The sequence below is a fragment of the Myxine glutinosa genome, chromosome 3, assembly GCF_964187855.1.
Source record: "Myxine glutinosa chromosome 3, kmMyxGlut1.1, whole genome shotgun sequence".
Lineage (NCBI taxonomy): Eukaryota > Metazoa > Chordata > Myxini > Myxiniformes > Myxinidae > Myxine > Myxine glutinosa.
Genome location: NC_136263.1, coordinates 92,873,790 through 92,888,609, shown reverse-complemented (window position 1 = coordinate 92,888,609; position 14,820 = coordinate 92,873,790). Strand labels below are relative to the sequence as shown.

Below are 14,820 nucleotides of genomic sequence, written 5' to 3'. Positions count from 1 at the left end.
TAATTTCACATATTTGGCTCACATAAATGTTTCGAGTTGATTATTTATTTTCCACTGCTACACTTGTGATTTTGAGCATTACAGTTGACCTTTAATATGTACTGCACATTTTGAAGTTGTTTTTAAATTGATTGAATAAAATGATTTAAGTTGATTGCTGTACTCTGGTGTATGCAGTTGCTCTCATTGAAGGGTACAATAGTCTCCTGACAAGGGATGAACAGCAAACCCAGTATCTGCTTCAAGCTGTGACAGAACATCGCAAGAGGTTTCCCGATTGCAGGAAATCAACGCTTACCGGGCACAATGCTTATCGGGCACAAACAATGAGTGGCTGGCAACCATGAGTTACTGTGCAACCCCTAAATCTTGATGTATTCAAAAAATATTTCACAGGCAGAAGTTTTACCTCAATGCCCAAAAAATTAAAGTTAGGAGTAAAACAATTCAATTTTTTTTTTTGCCTTATCTAGCTAAGAACCACCCTAATAGACAGCTGTTTATCAACTTGTTTTGTTTGATTCATGTTCCTTTGTCATATTCTTATTCTCAGCAATAAAAGTATGTTGTGGTCAGAGTTAAAAACTCCAAATGAAAAATATCAGGTGAGCTGCTTTACAGCATCTTTCTATGTATGACCTCATTCGTCCTTATCAACAACTGCCCACCCACACCCCTCTTCCATCACACTGGTATAGACGGACCCACTTAACAAAACAAAGTGAATGGATTTGGGTTAGCCTGTTCACTCAACCCCATTCTCTATTCTTGTGATGTAGGTTCACCAAGTTTAAATCCTAGGAACTACAGTATGTGTTTGTCCATTTCCTACAAATGTCCTTTTAGCTTATGGAAAAAAGTACTTTGATGACAACTAATGTCTTAATCCTGCATGTTATTTATGTACAAGGTCCTCCATTAGCTTTAGATGACTGTAAAAAAAAAAAACTTTAACCAGTTCACCCACACTCATTGTATTTCCAGCTATATAGTAATGAAATGATTCAATAGTTAAAACCCTTTATCAACAGCATGACTTCTTCTAATTTCTCTCTAAAATGTTCAACAACGTTTGAAAACTGTAGATACTCTGATATTAAAAAAAAAACTTTGGCCTAGAAGGAGGTAGCACGCTCATCCAGATAGCTCACGCATCATGAAGTCTTATTACCCCACACATGCAAAGCGAAAAGTGGGGTTAAGCAATCACTTCACTACTGTCTGTCCTCCATCCATCCAACCACAAACGTCAGTTTATAATCGAGGAACAAGTTAATTTCAATGGAATGTTGTATTTTGAATACTAGCAACAGTACCCGCCCTACGGGTGGGGCTTCAATTGGGAGGCCCAAATGAAAAGGCAAAATATCGGAAATTGAAGGCTTTTTTTTTTTGTTTTAAACGATTTATGTAAACATCCGGTAAATCATATCACACACAAATCATCAAAATCTAAACAATATTTGTAGAATTTCAATAAAAGCCACATCACCGTTCATATCGGTAAATATTATTCCATCGTGTTTGGAAAAATTGGAAAATTGGGAAAACAATATAGCCTATTTTACTCCAGGGGGTCCCAGGATTACCCACCCAAAATGTCGTTGCGATCAGTTCAGCCGTTTTTGCGGTTCCTGGGAACGGACGGACAGACGGACATTTGGTGAATTATAGTAAGATGAATTGGAACATGAATCCGAAAACGAACCTGTAGCTTAGTAGCAATTTGTCTCTGAATTTGTCCTGATCGCACATGAACAGAGAGGAGATATTTTAACTCTGTCTGCCTGACTGGCAGATAAACCAAATTGAAAATAATTTCAAACAGGAAACTTGCTGTTTTTAAAGAAGTCAAAAAGGACACAAACAACAAGCATAATTAATTAATGCAATGTGTTAGATAGGGTGGTGTAATCGACAGTGTCAACAGCAGTAAAACCTGGAATAAATGTTTTTATACGACCGTTACAATCTTTATTTTATTTAAATATAATTATACACTTGAACACTGAAACACAAATCACTTTGCTACTGCTTCAAAAAACCTCAACTCTTGCAGTACTTGGACATGTTATATTAATAAGGTGGTGTATATTACCACAAACAGGTAAACTTCTGGATTTTTTATATAACCTTTAAAATCATTATTTTATTTCAATTTTTTTCTTAGAAGGTCTAGGCTCGTGGAAGAGCTAGAACACAGAATAGATCAGGACACAACATAACAAAGGGAGCAGCAGGAGAAAGGGAATTGAATTACAGGGAATAACAAAGACAAATAAATAAAGGGAATAACAAAGGGAATTGAATTATATACAGTACCTCAACACTGTTCTGGTGTTCCATGAACTCTTAATTTTTTTTCTGCAATTATTTGTCCCCTATTTAAGCACATTATTTCAATCTCACCTGTTGGTTTCATATATCATTTTGCATATACCTGTTGGTTCCCAAATATGCTTTCCTTCAACAAGCAATTTGTACCTGACAAAGCAATCATCATGACAGAAAACTTTCAGAACTGGAACTTTCGAAAACTTTCACAACTTCTGCATACCCATTTTTGACACTTATTTTGAAAATATAAATAGGGTTAATGTGGGAAGAAAAGATCACAGTTGGTATGGAAGATGCCATGAAATGGTGGTACACTGCTTGCTTGAAGTCCTGGAGGGAAGAGTAGTATTGAAGCATCTCAGGAAGATTCCACAAACAGGATAAAAGATGAACAAAGAAATGAGTGTGGGTGGAAAACCTAAATTATTGGAGTTTCAAATAATAATTTGACACTTCAATTTTTTTTGACCCTATAAAAGGCAACATTATATGCAATCACATATATTATGATTATATGCAATCACATGTATGACACATGAATGAGTGAATTTTTCCTCGAAGCTCGGTAACGAAAATTATGTGACGATTTTGTTGAAGCCAGACTCCCGCATCTTCGCACCTCTACTAAAGTGCAAGACAACACATGGCTTACTTGAGAATGTTAAACCAGACAAAAAGGCATGGCTACACACAATACATCCGTATACAAATAATCCCATATGGAAATAATACCTACTAACGATGAAAACAATAATTTGTACAAATTGAGTTGTTTTAAAATTGTACGAGCATTTGTGGGAAATGATGATCATCTGATGCTTAATAGTTGAGACCAATCAACTCCAATACCAGCTTCCAAGAAAGAATGGAATACTTGTCTCTCTGAAGGCTAATGCCAACCTGCATCACTGGACAAGATAATGGATTTTATCAACAAAGGTTTGAGAGAAGTCTGTTTAACGCTGTGAGAAACAAGGAGCAGCTGACATTTCAAGGATTAGCCTTCTTTCAGAGCAAAAAAGCTTATTCTCAGTTCTTTGAATAAGTAAGTTGGTTTTCTTTTTAACAATATCTGAACAGCAAAAAATAAAGAGCTACAAAGCAATTTTTCACTCTGACGGAAGGCGGAACACACAAAATCTCTGCCCGCAGCTCGTTTCCCAAATCAGATGGTAACACTGATTTCTACTCCATATTACTCAACGATCCCCATTACCCTATTACCCTGTGCTCGCGAAGCGAAAGGCAGGGTTAGGCAATCGGTTGCGTACGTATGTGTCTGCATTTTTTAAAATTCATTTTCTCGGCAACCGTTGGTCCGATTGGCACAAAATTTTACCATATGAGCACCTATAATGTTTTTTGTTCATAATGATGACGTCATATGTCACGTGGTAGGACGCCATCTTGGAAAAACTTTAAACCTCTATCTCCCAAATAGCTCAATGGATAAAGTTAAAATATGGCTCATTGTAAATAACTCCCCAAGGGACATGAGTTATGTTAATGATGATGTCACTGGTACCCTATTTATGACGTCATAATTCGACAAGTACAACGTGATTGAGTCAGTATGAATTTTTTTTCTCTGCAATTTTTGGTCCGACACAAAATTTTCACCATAGGAGGGCCCCCTCCTGTAGAATATTTTAATGATAATTATGACGTCATAGGTCACGTGGTACAGGTGCCATCTTGGGAAAAAAATCGAAAAAAGTTGCACCTCTATATCTCCGAAACCGCTCCATGGAAAAAATTGAAACATGGCTCATTGTCAAGTCTGCCCCATTGAGAATAAGATGTGTTCGTGATGATGTCATCGGTGCCTTTGTTATGACATCATAATTCTACAAGAATAATGCTTCAACTAATCATTATGAATTATTTTTTCTCTGCAACTGTTGATCTGATGGACACGAAATTGTCAACAAAGAAGCCCCTCCTCCTATACAATATTTTAATGATAATTATGATGCAATAGGTGATGTGGTACAGGCGCCATCTTGGAAAAACTGAAAAACGTTACACCTCTATATCTACAAAACCGCTCCATGGATAAAATTGAAACGTGGCTCATTGTAAATAACTCCGCATGTGGAATAGGTGTTGTTAACGATGACGACATTGATGTCGGAATTATGACGTCAAAATTTGACAGGAACAACATTTAGTCTGATCACTTTGAAATTTATTGAGCATGATCTATGAAACAATTATGTTAGAGAATATAAATTTATGATGTCATTGCTCACATGGTCTGGCAGCCAAATTGGATTTTAAAAAAACATTCAAAAACAGAAGAGTTGGCTCGCACCAAGTTGACTGTGCAGGGTAAGTATTCTATGAATACCATCTAGTTTTTGATACCTATGCATTATGCAATCAAGGTAAACAAGGATGCCTGTGGTGTATATCATCACTGGTAAAAAGTCCGTCGAAAATAATGGGTTGGAAACGTTTATTCGACGGTGCAGCCGCGTGAGCGAGCCAAAGTCTGAAGCCTCGGCCTAGTGTCAGGTGTGCTTATATCTTTTTTAAATTAATTAGACATTCTAGGAATGTAAATGAACACTAGTTTTAATCTGCGTGCATTGCACATCACGGACAGCAAATTTCACCTCCCTGTGCCTTGCATTTATTGATATTTAAAAAAACACTTCTGTACACCGCCCTTGAAGCTCGGTTTGCAAAGCCACCGTCTGCAATTCCAATATGAGAGACATTATTACTCTTTTATGGCAAATGTTTTTATAGTTTGGTTTATCCTCAAAAATAGACCGTAATGAACACACATTCATGTTAAAATATTGACCTTTAAAACCTATCATTATAAAGGGGGACAGACATCTGTACAAACACACAAAATGACATTGTGTTTTATATGGTAGATATTTGCAAAAAGGTCAAACTGGAAGATAAGTGGGTGGTGTCATATTTAATAACTATGCTCGACCACAAGCAAAGATGGACTTTTTCCGGCGTTTTTGAGATCCTTGCTGAAGTCCACAAAGCTACTTTAAAATGGACTTATGCAGCAGAAAGGATTTATTTATTTACTATGTATGCAAATACAGTCAAACTTTTGAACCTCTTCTCTCCCCTCCCCCTCCCGTCATATGAGTTCTTCCCTTCTCTCCTTTATATTACTTGACATTGTGAAGTTGGTGCTATGTTGGAGGAAATGCTGCTGCACTTCGGCACACAAGAGCAAATTTTTGATTTGAGTTTTACTGGGGTTCTTAGCTGATGATGATGAATTCAGTTTGTTCACATTAAACGAACTCAACTGGGAGGTCTGCTCCCTGCTGATGGTAACACACAGCGCCTCATCAGTAGTCATACAGCGCACTGGGGAAAGACACGCTTAGCCCTGATCCATCCACCCAGAGTTACTGACCCCCAGTTTCAACAGAAGTGGTACCATTACAGGAACTCAGTTCCACATGTCATGCATGAATGTGTTCGATCCTGTTTTCATGCTGAATCTTGGTCGTGGACATAAATACATGTGATCAATCGAATTGGCAACTCTGTATTTGTTGTGTAACTGTCAAATTGACATACAGTATGTGAAGATATTGACCATCTCAACCGAAGGCATTGCTGAGCCCAATCCTCCAACCCATGTTCAGCCTGTTGAAAGTGAACCCTTGGTATCTATTCCAGCTGTGAGTCAAGTGCCACAACTCAATGTACTTGAACCCGATGAGTTTGAACCCGATCGTAGAGTTGGAACCTGTACCTTCTCTTCCTCGACCAACCCTTGAGACTGCTGCTATCAGCACTCCACAAGCACAGTCACCATTTTTGCAATGCTCTGCTTACTGTAAGGGGGGCGGAATGTTAACATGTTATGTGTGATGTGTCCCAAACAGGCATGTGCAGTGCATGCATACCAGGGAATAAACGTGCTGGTCCGACTTTGGTGTTGTCTTGCTTTTCACCCCTTAATCCTGGGGATTCTCCTCTTAACAATCTTCCTCTTCTCCCCCCCACCCCTTACTCTGCATGTCCTCTCTTTCATCATCCTTTCTTGCTCTTTTTTTCCCCTCAATTTAATTATAACCTGTTCTCCCTCTTATATATGTGCCAATTAAATACATGATCCAAAACCTGGACCAAGTCCAATGTGGAACCATCTAATAAGATGGTAGATTTATAAAGAAAATATACTATGCTGAATCTATTGTACTGAGCATGGTATTTAAAATGGTGTAAAGTTTGATCATGAATATAATTGCGATGCTTTCCTTAAGAGTAGGAAAATGTGAATACTTCTGACAATGAAAACCATCGGAATAGCACAGAATACGAGTCGTGCCGAATATATTCGTGTGATTTCAGAAGCTCAAGGATAAGGAATGGGAAACCGCTGAAACGGGTTTAACCTCCGGTATATATTAATTCACTAATTGCTTGAATGCACATATAATGCACTATGTAATGATGCAATTATTTCGGCACATGCCGAGTTATGTCACGACGAGAGCCATGGACTCTTGGCCATGCCGTCTTCACAAAAAGATGGATTGACTGCTAAGTTGCAAGCAGATAGAGCCAGCATGCCCAAAATAAATGCACATGCACTTCAACACAAAATGAACAAGTCGCATGTAATAACAAGTTCATAGAAGAAGACTAGACTACTCCCTTTTGCATCTTCAGACGCATAGGGCTGCCGAAGCAGTTTCTCGGCTATTGGGCACAATCTGGGACAGGTCACCACTCCAAGGCAGGATACTTGAATGGCTCATTATTCCCAGTAAGCTGGTACTCATTTTGCCGACCTGGGAAGGATGACAGGCTGAGTCAATCGACCCAACTGGTGATAATCAACAGCATGACAGGGGCTTGAACTCATGATCCGAAGATCTTAAGCCAGCCACCTTGATAGTTAAGCCAAAGCGCGTAGGCAAGTTTATAGACTTAAATAATAATGTCTATAAACCGTATCTGAGGTGCAGAAATAAAATAATAATGAGCTCAGGACGACGTATAGGTATTGAGTCTTTATGATCTAAAATGACAGTAAGAGAAGCGTAATCTGATAATAAAAAAAGAATCTATGTTTGGCTTTGATAGATGAAAATATAGCTTCTTCAATCGTTTTCTCCAGGTAATCAACACATCTCATTCCTTTCTTATTCCTTGCCCTATCACAGTTTCCAAGATCCAACCGTCTACCTCATGGTGTTTTCCGCTAACTCGAGAAAAATTGATCGACATAATTATTGCTCTGGATTATCAGCCAAGTAATTAATTTAGCCATTATGGGTAGAAGGCAAGCAAGATATTAACCATGGAAATTAACGAAATGCACATGTGTATTTAAATAAAATTGAGAGCAATTGCGAGTTTGGTTTTATAGCAAAACGTGGCACCTGGCATTAAGCATATGAGGAAACTTAGACATAGAAAAAAGGTCATTTGATCAATCATGCCTATTTAGCAACATGATCAATGCATTCCTGCACACCACCCAGATATGCTCGTATGCTACTAATTACAAAACAAAAAGGAGTGTCAGAAAGTAAAGGTGTGAATTTTTGGTTAGGTGAAAAGGGTAATAGAAGTATGGAAGAAGGAAGGATGTACAAAATCTACCATATAAAACACATGCGGATTTGTGTGTTTGTACAGATGTCTGTCCCCCTTCATAAGGGTAGGCTTTAAAGGCCAATATTTTAACACGAATGTGTGTTCATTACGGTCTATTTTTGAGGATTAAAACAAACTCTAAAAACATTTTCCATAAAAGAGTAATGATGTCTCTTCTATTGGAATTGTAGACGGTGGCTTGCAAACTGAGCTTTAAGGGTGGTGCACAGAAGCCTTAACAAAAAAAAACAAGGTGGGACAAGGCGCAAGAAGATGAAATTCACTGTACGTGATGTACAACGCATGGAGTAAAATGAGGGTTTATTTATGTCTGTATGATGTCCAATAAATAAAGAATATATAAGCACACCTGACACTAGGCCGAGGCTTTAGATACCGTCACGAGGCTGCACTGTCAAATAACCTGTTCCAACCCATTATTTTGACGGGCTTTTATACTAGTCTTCAATAAATCAGTCACCCCTTATGCCAAAATATAAGGCCCACATTATCAATTGCCAACAGTGTTTTATATTGATTTTTTTCAAATTATATTAACTGTCAGTGCAGAGATAGATGACATGGACAATGGGGGGAAATAATTAATAAATGATTTTTTTGTCTACATAGTCGAGACTTGTGGAAGAGATAGTATTAGTACACTGAATGTATCAGGATGCAACAGGACAAACGGTACAGCAGAGAGAGGGAGTGTGGGGGAGGGAAATCCCAACAGCAGAGCCGAAGGCCAGCAGGAGAGGATGCTTTATGTGGATAAAATGGATGCAGAAGGAAACTCTCAGGAGGGAAAACTGAAAATTTGTAAGGAGGAAGGATTGGTGTGCGGTGGTGGGGGAGAGGATGATGGATAAAGCTCAATAGCATTTTATGTTCCATCAGGTAGAAATGGTAAACACGTTATCTTCTACTACAGACTTGGCATTTAATATGGAATTTTTTTTTTTCTTGACTTGGGTTTACTTTCTTAACTCAGTATATCAATCTGGTGAGTTTCTTTTACACTTTGGTGATTTATTTGTTAAAAGAACCATGTCACTGATTGTCTGTCGCAGCAAGAAGTCAACAACAGGATTATATCACAGGTGGTGTGGCAAAATGTACGGACAGGTGCATTTGATGATTGGCTTCACAGTCGGGTATACAAGGGTTGTTGCGTTCTGTATTAGTGGAAAACAACTGCTGCACGTCTCCAAAAGTTATTGCCGCTTCCTCTGGAGATGGTCCGTCAACTCGACAATGCTGTTTGTCATGGAGTGGTGGCTTTACGAAATTACGGCATGAAACAGCATGCTATTGCTCGGCAGTATGGCATCACTCAAGGTCAGGTGTCAAAGATCCTGAAACGAAATGCTCAGAGGGGTGTCCCTACTCCAATACCAAGGCCAGGACGTCCCCGCAGAACCACAAGGAGCGATGATCGCCAGCTGCACCGGTTAGTCCGCAATGGCCATACCAAATCAGCTAATCAGCTTAGGGCTGAGTGGCAGCAACTGATAAATGTGCCTGTATCCAGAAGGCTAGTCAACCAACGACTGGTTCAAGCAGGCTATCATGCCAGGCATCCCCTGAGAAAGCCACGCCTGACCAGACAACACCGCCAGCGCCGATTGCAGTGGGCCAGAGAGCACCGTCAATGGCAGCCAGGACACTGGAATCATGTGATCTTCAGTGACGAGTCTAGCTTTCTGGTCTATCGTCAAGATGGCTGCGTCCGAGTGTGCAGACAAGTGCATGAAGCCTACAACAAAGATTGTATAGTGCCAAGAGTCCAAGCTGGAGGTGGTGGGGTGACCGTTTGGGCTGCTTTTCATGCAGGGGGCAAAACTGACCTGGTTGTTCTGAATGGAAACCTGAACCAGTTCAAGTACAGGGCCATTCTGGAAGAAACATTGCTTCCATTTGCTCGTGCAGCCTTTCGAGGAAACGTTGACTTCCAAGATGACAATGCACGGCCTCATCATGCTCGCATGATCCAACACTTTCTTGCTGACCGTGGTGTAGAGCATATGGAGTGGCCTGCCATGTCCCCGGATATGAATCCGATAGAGAACTTGTGGGCAGAATTAATGCGTCAAATCGACCGCTTGGACCAGCAGCCGACCTCTGTGCGTGAATTGCAGCAGGCTATTGTCACTGCATGGAAAGCGATTCCTGTCCAAACCTTGGCAAATCTCGTGAACAGCATGCCTCAACGTGTACGTGCTCTCCTGAATGCTCGTGGGGGTTACATGAAGTACTGAACTGTAATTTTACTGTCCGTAATCCCAGTCGTAATTTATCTTTTGTTTTTGTTAAAAAAAATTTGGCCTAATGTGCAAAATAAAGAGATACTTCTGGAAAACGTACAGAAGTTTAACACAGTACTGTCCATGAATTGAGTTCGATATCAGTTTACATCACTTTCAAGGATCAATTTATTTGTTTCGAAATGTCAAATGTGGTTTTTGTTTCTTTTAAAGGTCACATTAACAAAATCTAGAATAATTTCAACATAATTCCAATGAACTTTTGGTTCTAAGACATCTTGAAAAGTAAGTTCACCCCCACAAAAAAAATATTCCATATTAAATGCCAAGTCTGTATATAAGAGAGCCATTGATCTGTGTGTGTGTCGCCATTTTTCTCAGAGATGGCTGAACGGATCTTCGTCAAACTTTCAGAGATTCATCAGTGAGTGCCTGGGAGTGTTTTAGGGGGAAAAAAAGAAACTTGGAAAAAAAAGTTCGTTTTTTTTTTTTTTAGATCGCTTCATAGGGCCTAAGCCTTTTTGATTAATGACAGTTATATACAAGTACACATTCGTATAAATAAATACAAAACAATTACAAAACAAAAAACAATACCGGAAGTGGTCAAAGTTGGTGGTAAGGCTTCTTCTTCTTCCTGAATGTCATACTTAACTCAGAAACGTGATGAATGGCATATTCACCAGAATATATTCAAAGAAAAGGTAAAATGATGTTTTGACATTTGTGGTGGATTTTGATTTGGATGTAATTGCTTTTCCATTATATTTGCCCTCATTTCAAATATGTTAATGTTTCTTTTTCGCTTGAGCAATGCCGGGTACTCCAACTAGAAACGCTTTTATACTTTACTCGGGGTACAAATACAAATAAAACTTTGTCTGGTGGGTTACATAGGCTATGTGGGCGTGGCCTCATGCGGGGGTGTGTGGGACCGGGAGAGGGGCGTAAAATCTCTATGTAAATGTGTACCGTGTAGTGCCACCTGGTGATGGTGGCAGAGGGTGTTACAATTTCCTTTTTTTTACCTGTGCAACACTGAGGTTATGAAGCACTCTTTGCAGGAAAAAAATTTCTCCTTCCCTTCACCCCTCCCCCAAAACAGAGAGGCCTGTCAAAGCCACCCCACCCCCCAAAATATGTAGATAATAATAATAATAATAATGCATTTATTTTATATAGCGCTTTTCAGGGAGCCCAAAGACGCTTGGACAGAGTGCAAAACATAATGCATAGCAAAACATAAAAACAATTGCAAAAAAACAAGAATCAATAGGGAAATATTCAAAGCAAAAAGGAGGGAGAAGGAGAAGAGATAGTCAGGGTTAAATGCTGTGGGTTAAATGTTGCCCTGTGCTTTTTCTGGTCTTCATCAATGATCTCTCTGACTCTCTTGAAAATCCTCTGTATCTCTTTGCTGATGACTCTACTCTCTGTTGCTCCATTCTTCATCCCTCAGATCGGAAGTCTGCAGCCTCCTCACTCTCTGCAGACCTGGACAAAACCACAGACTGGGCAAACAAGTGGAACATGTCTTTCAATCCTGACAAATCTCACACTCTTACGATGTCTCTCCGAAAAGACCAACTGGACAACCCTCCCATCCACTTTCTGAATAATCCTCTCCAAGAAGTTCTGTCACTCAAGCTTTTGGGTCTCACTATCTGCCATGATCTTTCCTGGGAAAACCACATTTCAAATCTGGCCTCCAAAGCCAGTCGCCGACTGGGCATCCTCCGTCGTGCGAAGTCCTTCCTTGGTGCACCTGAGCTCCTCACCACATACAAGGCTTTCATCCGCAGCTCAATGGAATACTGCTCTCCCCTCTGGGCTGGTGCTCCTGCCTCACACCTAGCTCGTCTTCACGCTGTTGAAACCAAAGCATTCAGAATCATTGGAATCTTCCGCGATGAAGCTAACTCCAAGGGCCTCTCACTCACTCACCGCAGGCAGGTTGGTGGTCTTTCCGTCTTCTACCGACTCCTCTCTGGCCTTGCCCCCCCCCCCAGCTCTCTCTGGGCTCTGTCCCGCAAATATTCCTACAGGTCGCACAAGATCTGCCTGCAACCCTCTTATGGTCAAACTGCCAAAATCAAGACTCTCTGCTCACCTTCACTCCTTCAGTCCTCTTTTCTCCTGCCTCTGGAACAAACTCCCTCACTCTCTTCAATCCCACTCCACCCTCAAGGTCTTTAAAACAGCTGTTCACCACCATCTCTTATCTTCCCCCATCCAAAATCTTGATCTTTTCTACCCCCGCTAATTTCACCCCAATTCCACTTTTTTGAAATACCAACTTCTGTCCTGGAAGTCCTTGGTGTCCTTGTGTTTTATACTTCTCCCTCCCCCCCCCCCTTCCCACGCCTCCTCCCCCTAAGCCCTCTCCCTTCCACACATCTCCCTTCTCTCAAATGTTGCGTTTGTGTGCTTCCCCTTCTCTCCCCATCTTGTTTTCCGCTCCGTCTTTTTATATATTTTGTTTGTCTGGTTGATTTGTTTGTGAAGTAAATGTTAGCTCTTTCACGAGCCTCGATTCAGTATACAAAAAAAAAGAAAAAAAGAATGCAGTGTTGAACAGGTGGGTCTTGAGTGATGTTTTGAATGTGGTGAGTGAGGAGGAGTCTCTGATGGTGTGAGGTAGTGAGTTCCAGAGGGTGGGAGCAGCGATGGAGAAGGCCCTGTCCCCCCAGGATCTGAATTTGGTCCGGATTGGGGGGCGGGGGGGGGGTCAGGAGGTTGGTACCAGCAGAGCGGAGGTTGCGGTTGGGAGTGTGTCTGGAGAGGAGGTCAGCCAGGTAGGATGGGGCCAGGTTATGGAGGGCTCTGTTGGTCAAGAGGAGGATTTTGTACTGGATTCTCTGGGAGATGGGGAGCCAGTGAAGCTTGTAAAGGACGGGGGTGATGTGGTCACGGGTCCGGGAATGGGTGAGTAGACGGGCAGCGGAGTTCTGAATGTATTGGAGTTTATTGGTGATTGTTGAGGGTGAACCATAGAGGAGGCTATTGCAGTAGTCCAGACGGGAGGTGATGAAGGCGTGGATGAGGGTTTCTGCAGCCACGGAGGAGAGGGATGGACGGAGACGGGCGATGTTTTTCAGGTGAAAGAAGGCTGTCTTTGTGATCTGTTTAGTGTATTTGTCGAAGGAGAGGGTTTGGTCAAAGATGATGCCAAGATTCCGGATGTGAGGGGAGGTGGATACTGGGATACCGTCGATGTTGAGGGCAAAGTTATTGGTGGATTTTATGAGCGTTTTTGGGCCAATGATGATTATTTCAGATTTATCATAGTTAAGTTTGAGGAAGTTAATTTGAAGCCAGGATTTTATTTCAGTGATGCAGTTTGTCAGGATAGAGTGGGTGGCGGTGGAGATGGACTTGGTGGAGATGAAAAGCTGGATGTCATCGGCGAAGCAGTGGAATTGGAGACCATGACGGCGGATTAAGTGACCAAGGGGGGACAGGTAAAGGATGAAGAGGAGGGGGCCAAGAACTGAACCTTGGGGGACACCTTGGGGGAGGGGAGCAGTGGGGGATTTGCAGTTATTGATGGAGATGAACTGGCGTCTGTCAGAGAGGTATGATTTAATTCAAGAGAGGGCAGTGCCAGTAACGTTAAAGGTGGTTTCAAGTCGGGTGAGGAGGATGGTGTGATCGATGGTGTCAAAGGCGGCGCTGAGGTCGAGGAGGATGAGAATGTTGAGGTTGCCAGCGTCAGAGGAGAGGAGAAGGTCGTTGGTGATTTTGAGGAGAGCAGTTTCAGTACTGTGGTTGGAGCGGAATCCGGATTGGAATGTTTCATACAGGGTATTTGCAGAGAGGTGATGTTTGAGTTGAGCAGCTACAGCGCGTTCCAAAACTTTCGACAGAAAGGGTAGGTTGGAGATGGGTCTGAAGTTGTTTAGGGTGTCAGGGTTTAGTCCAGGTTTTTTCAGAATGGGGGTAACAGCAGCAATTTTGAGGGATGGTGGGACGATGCCTGTAGACAGGGAGGAGTTTATTGTTGCAATGATAAGTGGAGAGAGAGCAGGAAGGGAGGCCTTGACAAAGCTGGAGGGGATGGGGTCAAGAGTGCAGGTGGCAGTTTTCATTCCTATGAGGAGTTCAGAGAGGTCAGTAGGGGAGATTGGGTGAGAATTGAGACAGGGGATGGCAGGATAAGGGGGGGCAGGTGGTTTGAGGGGGAGCGGGTGCGGCGGTGGTCAAGGTGTTGTAGATGTTTTCAACTTTGCGTTGGAAGAATGAAAGGAAGGAGATGCAGTTGTCTACTGTGAATGACTGGGTGGTGGTGTTCAGGGGGCTGAGGAGTTTGTTTATTGTAGAGAAGAGTGCTTTTGGGTTTCCAGAACCAGAGTGGATAATTTGAGAGTAGTAGGCGGAGCGGGCGCGGGAGAGGGCATCTTTGTAGTGTTGTAGGTGGTCCTTGTAGGCTTGGAAGTGAATTGTGAGACCTGTTTTATTGCGGAGTCTTTCAAGTTGGCGAGCACGAGTTTTCATCAGGCGGAGTTCAGGGGTAAACCAGGGAGCAGAATGGGAGAAAGAAACTGTTTTGGTTTTTATAGGCGCAAGCTGGTCAAGGCAGGAGGAGAGAGTGTGGTTGTAGTAGTCAGTGAGATCAGAA

General features: G+C 41.6%; 2 protein-coding genes across 3 annotated transcripts in view; one reads left to right on the top strand and one right to left on the bottom strand.

Moving 5' to 3' along the window:
- LOC137423390 (uncharacterized) overlaps positions 1-577 on the top strand; it is a 66,209-nt gene extending 65,632 nt beyond the window's left edge. The window contains exon 3 of the transcript XR_010983691.2: positions 178-577. The gene's annotated coding sequence lies outside the window, so the exon portion shown is untranslated. The remainder of the gene's footprint in view (positions 1-177) is intronic.
- AATK (apoptosis associated tyrosine kinase) overlaps positions 1-14,820 on the bottom strand; it is a 293,143-nt gene that overhangs the window by 243,623 nt on the left and 34,700 nt on the right. The gene's annotated exons all lie outside the window — the stretch shown is intronic.